This window comes from Physcomitrium patens, chromosome 3, assembly GCF_059467195.1.
Source record: "Physcomitrium patens ecotype Gransden chromosome 3, ASM5946719v1, whole genome shotgun sequence".
Classification (NCBI taxonomy): Eukaryota; Viridiplantae; Streptophyta; class Bryopsida; order Funariales; family Funariaceae; genus Physcomitrium; species Physcomitrium patens.
The window spans coordinates 24,224,563-24,232,482 of record NC_143412.1 but is presented as its reverse complement, the minus strand read 5'-3'; the positions used below and the strand labels follow the sequence as shown (position 1 = coordinate 24,232,482).

Here is a 7,920-nt window from a genome sequence, read left to right as displayed (position 1 = left end):
TTTATAGAATACATTGATTAATTATAGTATATTTTTATATTCTTGGATTTGCAATAGTCTTATTATATTAATTGTAATGTAGTATTTTGTCTGAGAAGTTCTTCAATACTTTTTTAAATGAATAAAGATAAGAAAATATTTTTTAAAATTTATATTATAAAGTACTAGCTAAATTTTTGTACAGTTGGGCATAAAAAAATTATAAAATTATAAAATTTCAAAAATTATAAATTTGTATTACAAAATCATACAAAAGATCACAGAAGTAGTATATTATTTTTTTTACATTATATATATATATATATATATATATATGATTATTGTAAAAGATTAAACATCTTGAAAAGAATGTATCGATAAAAATATTATATTTAAAAGCTCCAAATAAAGATATTATATATGCTTTGCAAATAATATATATGACAAAATATTGATTCATAACTTTTAATATAAAAAACCATACAATCTAATATCAAATGCCACACATATTTTTAGAAAATAATTTAAACCTAAAGAATATATTTTAAAGAAAAAAATATATATTTATATAATTTTGAAAATAGTATAAATATAAAAAATATTTTAAAATTAGACACATGTATCAAAAAGAATGTAAATGATACTTAGGATAATTTACAATCTCTATTTCTACTTAATCCAACTATCATACTAGTAAATTCTCTTGTTGTAAATCTCTCCATCTGGAGTTTATTGCACACATTCTTATACATTGAATTGTGATATTTTAAACTTACAAAAATATTTAGGTAAAAAATCTTAATCAGATAATTTCTTTAATAGAGCTTATAACATATTGTTAATTTAAGAGGATGATAAAAATTTATATTTTTTAATATAGAATATTCAATTTTAATTATAATTTTCAATAAAGACATCCTCATTGTTTATTTCTATAAATCCATCCTAATAGTATAACATTGTGAGTCACTAAATCAACTCACTTACATATTTAGTACAAAAAATACAATTGTTATGCTTAAAATCATAGATTTTCTGAGGTAGCAATAGAATTTTTAGGAAAAATAGAAAATAGATTGCCAATAGCAAATATGTAGTCTAGGGTAGAATTTATTAAGACAAATTTCTAAGATGAATAGACTTTTCTTTAAGTTAGCTAATACTAGATGATGGTCCAATGGAAATAGCCTTGGTTGTCATGGATTCTTAATCAAGATAGGAAGCTAAAAAATAATGATTGATTCAAATCAATTCAAAAAGAAAAAAAATAATGATTGATTCTCTCTCTCTCTCTCTCTCTCTCTATATATATATATATATATATATATTAAGTTAGAAGAAAAAAATCAAAGGAGTAGAAAAAGAAAAAAATATAGGAGAAAAAAAAGAGAAAAAGAAGGGAAGAAGAGAAAAGAAGAAGAGGAGGAAAGGAATAGCAAAAATGAAAACAGGGTAAAGAAAAAAATAAATATAATCTTTCCGGCTGGATGGATGCCAGCCGGATCTCTCAGAGGAGTCCGATGGGGTCCGGGATAGTTCTGGACCCCGGCCACATTCTTTTCTATCTTTTTTTTGTTTTTGTTTTATGGTCCGATGAAAGAGCTTCAAGAATTTCGGTGTATCTCCCTCACCTTTGTGTGTGGTTACGATTTTTTCCTCTTCATCCCATGGAAGTGCTGCGGTGCAGCATCCTCTCCTTTTCTTCTATGATCAGCGTGGAGCTAGGAATCGGTAATTCTGTTTTTTTTTTTTTCTTCTTCTTTATCTGGTATTTTCTCCTGGAGATTCAACTGGGGGGTTGTTCAACTCCGGTGGAGGCGTGCTGCGGCTGGCATTCAAGTGGTGGCAATCTTGGCTGCTCATTAGATTGCAGCTGGTTGCGGCAACAAAACGTTCTGTGACATAGGCCCTTGCTGCGTGATTTTTTGTTACTATGTTGATCTTGCCTCGAAGTGTGCTGCGGTCAAGGCTGCTGGGCTAACTTCTATGGTTTTCGTGGCTTGCAGCGGTTTAGGCTAAGGGCATTGCGGTAAGACGTTTAGAGCGGTGACCAAGGATTTTGGAGAGGTTTTGCAAGGAAGTTGATCAACGGTCCTAGGAATGACGGCATTACTTGTGGAAGTGGTGGATCCTTTCAAGCAGCTAGAGTTATCATCGACAAGATTTTTTTCTTTTATGCACGTGCGACGGTGTTACTCAGTGCCTAATTTTTGTTTTGTTTTGTTTTTTTTTTTTGTTTTTTTTGTTTTTTTTTTTTTCTTCCGCTGCAAGAAGCCGACCGCATTATTTAGTTGTGTTTTTAATTGTCATTGCGAATGTTGTTGCCGGTTCTGATGTTCTATTGAGCTGCTAGGCTATGCGAGGGTTATTCAGTAGCGAAGGAGTAGCGTGATCACGTCCACCGTCACTTTTGATCTTCCCCGCTGATTGTGCTCTATATTGCGATGGCGCTGGTGGTGCTGGGATCGAGTGTATCCAATCCTGGGTATTGTGAATTATTGCTGGACCAATATTTTGGAACTAGAGTGATCTCTAGAGAAGGTCACATAGTGCTGACATATCACTGATGGCATAAAATCACGTGCAATGTATATGAGGAAGAGGCAATCAACAAGTTTTAGTCAGCCATAGTGAGAGGTGTCGGTTGATTGCAGGAACTGAATTTTTTTGTTAACATCTCCATTAATGCGCTTTGAAGATGGAAGTTGGTTTTAGAAGCTAGATGCAAAGGATTTAGAGGGTTTGCAATGGTGCGGAAGGAACCTTTGACTTCTTCAGCTGTGGTGGCTAGATCTCCTTTGTATTACATAAGACTAGGGAAGGATTGATGCAGTGAATACCTAGATTAAGCTTCTCCATCTGAAACTAGCAGAGTGAAAATTATTACCTTATAGGGCTCAGGGGTTGTGATTGGTCATGATGAAACAATTCAACTTTTTAGCAGATCGAGGAGGAAAACAGAGGAGGCTGTGAGGACTATTCCCTGGGTGGCCTCGGTGTTACTAACCAATCGAAATGCAGCGATGCAGAACATCTTTGACGTGTGGTTTCATGCTTGGAGTAAATCTAAATAGTTAATGTTAGCCTTAGCAAAGTAGTGTTGGACGTTGAGTTGTGTTCTTGCCACTAGCGGATGAGAAATCTTAAAGGCTCGACCCAGCGCTCTGAATTTATAGTCTTGATTGGAGAAGGCATGAGATTCGACGATGCAGAAAGTGCACTGCAGTACACAGAGTGACCTCAATCTGCTAGGTTGGTATTCACTTCAGGAGCTTCAGCATTAGAACACAATCAGATTGTCTTGGTATCAGCGCCTAACGTAGCGATAAGCTCCCCGTGCATACGATATCAACAAATCGATAGTTCTAGGACTTATAAGAGTTGACACCGTGGAGCAACCAGCCATGAAAGGACTTGCTGGTTTACCATTTTAAGGATTCTCCTAGAGTCAGGGTGTGGTGGTTTTAGTGGACTCGTTTCAGTTGGGGTGCGATGCCTTCGTGCTATTGGAGGTGGAAGGTTGACTCATCCTTGTCTGGACATGGATCTGAGGCGTGGGGCGAATTCTTGTTTTGCACATGGAGAGTTGCTACTGCTGAAGATTGGAGGTGCTGAAGATTGGAGTCTACTATTGCAGTGTGGAGTTGCTCGCAGGCTGCACTCTTCATCCCTCCGTAAGAACTCAAAGGGAACTAGTTAGGTGGATGAAAAAATATATATATATATATATATAGATGGATCATGGTAGATGCAAATGAACTAGGGTTATGATTGAATTAGGTTAGTTTGGATGAACAATTGAAATTGAATGAATTTTTTGAAATTAGATCAAAATATGTTTGAATGAATTCTTATAATTAAATGAAAACTTATTCAATGATGAATTTTAATTAATATATAATGAAATAAAATAACAATGATAATAATTATAAAAAAATAATAAAAACAAAAAAATAAATTAAATAGATAATTTATTTCTCAATGCATGAATTTGGAGTGACTTACTATTATAAGTGTGAGTTGTGGTGAAGTTTTTGCTTGACTATTTGGGTGTTTTAAGAAGATTAAAGGGTGATTTAATTAAGATTTAAATAAGAGCTACAACTTATTGAACTTGCATAATTAATTCACTTGTTGTGGACTAGAATAAACTTCCAACTAGTGGAGGTTTATTTTAGCTCACAACCATATGTACAAATACTATTTTTATTTTATTTTTCTAATTTATTTAGCATAATTTTAATACACTAAAAAACGAGCCTCAAATCAAAATTCTATACTTTAATTAACCAACGAAGCTTACGTCGAATTTGTTGTTGTAGAGAGCAATTCCACGAACAAGTTTGTCTACGAAACTCAAAGCCGTAGACAAATCCGAAGCCGCTAAGATTGGTGCTCCTTAAGAGGCCTTCCACATCAGTTGCATTTGCTTGCTGCACCAAAAGAACCTCTCATGCATTGGTGCTCGCAACTCACGATCCGATCCACAAGTGCACGAGGTTAACATTGATTGCAGAAGAGTAGAAGAAAATTAAGAGGTTGATCCTTTTCGGAAAGATGTGCATCATTCTAAAAGCTTAGTCAACGTCAAAAAGGTACTGCGAGAACAATGACCGGGCCGTGCAGATGTTGGAGGAGGAAACAGGTGGCGCTCAGCAATACCTATCAGCTCGCTCGCTTTGCAAAGATAGCATCAACCTGAGATCTTGGTTATAACGATTTTGGTTGCAATTATGACAAGGTTTCGATTGAGCGTTTCCCGATTGGCTAGCATCGTCGAATCTCACGAATAAGATGCAAATGTAGACAAAGGTAAAACAGACACAGCTCAAATCTACAACAATGGAAGCCAGGAAGCTGTATGCCAAGCCTGGCAACAGCGTTGCAAACAGATGGGACGTCTAAGTCTAATTTGCAACTGATAAAACCTTCGGATAACATCATCTTCGGTATTGCATTTCAAGGAAGAAGGAGCTCACCACAGCCTTGGACGGTGCTCCAGTGAGTAGATTATTAGAATACAGAAGGGCAGAACCCCCTGCCATTCCAAAACAAATGAAGTGCTACAAAAAGCATGGCTAAACCGCACCTCTAGCGTTTCAAAGCTTTGCCAGAAAGATGCAAGGAACGTGGCATCCAAGATACTGAGAAGCAGACCAAACATGCATGACGTTCGTTGTGAGCAGCATGAATATTCGAATCGCAGCAACTTGTGAATCCAATAACATCTCGATCCTAATTATGTGAAGCTTTGCAATGAAATTATACTGCTACTTGCCCTTGTTGTGATGCGTAGACTTGGACTCTTTCACTTTCTCTCTTCCGCTTCCATGACATGATTTGGAGCACCGCTAATGCAATTCTGTGGAAGTTTAGGTGTGAGGAGAAGCAGGTCACCAGGGACCTAATAAATCCAGGTTTAGGGTTAATTTCATATAACTACACACTGAATTTGCAAACTAAATTAATTACTCAATACTGTTCTGATTTAAAATTTTGGCACGAGACATATTATTTGAAGGGGTATCTGAGGAAGGCCTACGTTTCATATTTTGTGTGTAATTGTTTTCAAACATGTTTCCTACTATAATTCTCTTCAATATGTTGAGTTTGCCTTAACGAATTGTGTTCGTCAGATGACCTATAATAGTTCTAATAATAGTATCAATATGTGGCCTAAAATAATATTATTATTGACTATTTACCTGGTTATTATCATAGATATTGATATTTTTGACTACGTGAACAATATCAATTTATGGTTGGAATTAACTGAAAATCTAAAAAGAAGACACCATATTCATAGAATTGTTTCTATTTTATTATTGTTATTATTATACAATACCTTGATGAATGCACATGTTAATAATGTGCATGTGTGTGTATATATTCTTTTTGTGTATTATTACCTTAAGTATGCATTTTACATTCCAAAATAGTGTATTTGTGGTCCTCAATGAATGTTGATTTTGTAATACACAAAAAAACAAATTCCATGGTTTTAAAAGGAATGGTAGTCCAAATTGAAATCATGTGATTTTTTTAAGATTAAAGTTGTATGCATGGAAATAGTGAAAATAATTCTTTGTTAATCTTACTCAGAAACAAAACGATCTGGATCTAATTATAATATATATATATATATATATATATAAACATGAAAATGTTAAAATGACCCAGACTTTTGTTAAATTGACCCACATGTCTAAACCATCATTGCACCACCGTCCCCAGTCCCCGTTTCCCCGTTCCCATCTCGGTTCCCCCGTTCTCACAGGCTCTGCTCCCGTCTCGACCTCCCCTGTTCCCAAGTGGATGTTCTCGAGGCTTGTTCACCGGTATGCCTACTGATGCTTGAGCACCACGCTCAATATCGCTCAGAACTGTGTGTAGAAACTGTTGCGAAAAAGAAAAACAAAACAAAACAAAAAAATACATGCACATCGAACAACACTGCGTTGTCACATTATCTGACAATCGACAGTATCCAGAAGAATGTGTAATAGATACCGTTGCTGAGACTGTGAAGTGGTCCAATTGTTGAGTTTAAGTCGTAATGGCTGGTGTACTACACACCCGAATTCGTTGCTTGAACTACGAATTTGGGCTTTAAAATGTCTACTAGACTTCGGCCTAGGCAACTGCCTACTACTTGGCAAATCTTTGTTAACATAATCTACACCCACAGCTACAGCCTCGATGGCTGTTAAAGCGTTACCCGACGTCTCCGAAGCGACCTCCGAAAGGCAAACCTTGGGAACTGTTGTGCAGCCTACCCATACCTTGTGTTGAGGAGGTTCCCCAAGTTAACGTCTTTAGAGATGAAAGGGCGGCCTAGGTTTACAGACTTTGGGTTGGTGCCTTCAAATTGAGGGGCATTCATCCAGCCTTGGATAGAGGCCTTGGCTCCGTTTGAAGCTCATGACTGTGTCTGACGAAAGCTTACGGATTATAGCTCTTGCTTTCCCCAATTTTCGTTCCCTGCACCTTGCCAGCTGTGATTTACGACCGATGGCCCTAAGTGGATGAGACACTGTAGGTGATGATTTACTCCTTTCAATGTGAGTCCATCTCATGTGATGCAATCGAGACACATGAACCAGTTGTGAAATCAGATGGTGAGCAAGCCTGAATTTGGTGCAGCCCAGGCTGAGCACCGATAGCACGTGTCAGGACGTGGAGGCTTTAGTGCTACCGTTTTTGTTTTTCTGATTCTCTGTTTCTAATATAAAATGTTTAAGATTTATGATTTTTTCTTTGACAAGGTTAAGTGTGAATGATTGGTTACAGCCTGTGGGCAAAGATACATTTTTTCTGTGCACAGGCATCTCAAGGAGCTGGATTTGCAAGAAAATGAAGTCCAAGTACGCAGTGTAGGCTGGCTGACAGCCTTTCCTGAGTCCTAAACAACTCTGAAAAGTCTCAGTTTTGCGAACATCCAAACCCCATTGCCTAGGCCGAAGTCTAGTAGACATTTTAAAGCCCAAATTCGTAGTTCAAGAAACGAATTCGGGTGTGTAGTACACCAGCCATTACGACTTAAACTCAACAATTGGACCACTTCACAGTCTCAGCAACGGTATCTATTACACATTCTTCTGGATACTGTCGATTGTCAGATAATGTGACAACGCAGTGTTGTTCGATGTGCATGTATTTTTTTGTTTTGTTTTGTTTTTCTTTTTCGCAACAGTTTCTACACACAGTTCTGAGCGATATTGAGCGTGGTGCTCAAGCATCAGTAGGCATACCGGTGAACAAGCCTCGAGAACATCCACTTGGGAACAGGGGAGGTCGAGACGGGAGCAGAGCCTGTGAGAACGGGGGAACCGAGATGGGAACGTGGAAACGGGGACTGGGGACGGTGAATAATAAAAACGTTTTGAGGGATACAAGTATTACTTCAAAAACAAAAACTCGAACAAGAAAAAAATTAACAAT

General features: G+C 37.0%; 1 long non-coding RNA gene across 2 annotated transcripts; it reads left to right on the top strand.

Annotated features, from left to right (window-relative positions):
- Window positions 1-1,537: 1,537 nt before the first annotated feature.
- LOC112279584 (uncharacterized) lies at window positions 1,538-5,275 on the top strand. 2 transcript variants are annotated; one of them, XR_002969065.3, is made up of 3 exons: window positions 1,542-1,710; window positions 1,986-3,653; window positions 4,302-5,275. It is a non-coding gene; the product is annotated as an uncharacterized LOC112279584 (long non-coding RNA). The 2 variants fall into 2 exon arrangements; XR_002969064.3 differs by lacking the exon at window positions 4,302-5,275 and having other exon boundaries at window positions 1,538-1,710; window positions 1,986-3,813.
- Window positions 5,276-7,920: the final 2,645 nt, after the last annotated feature.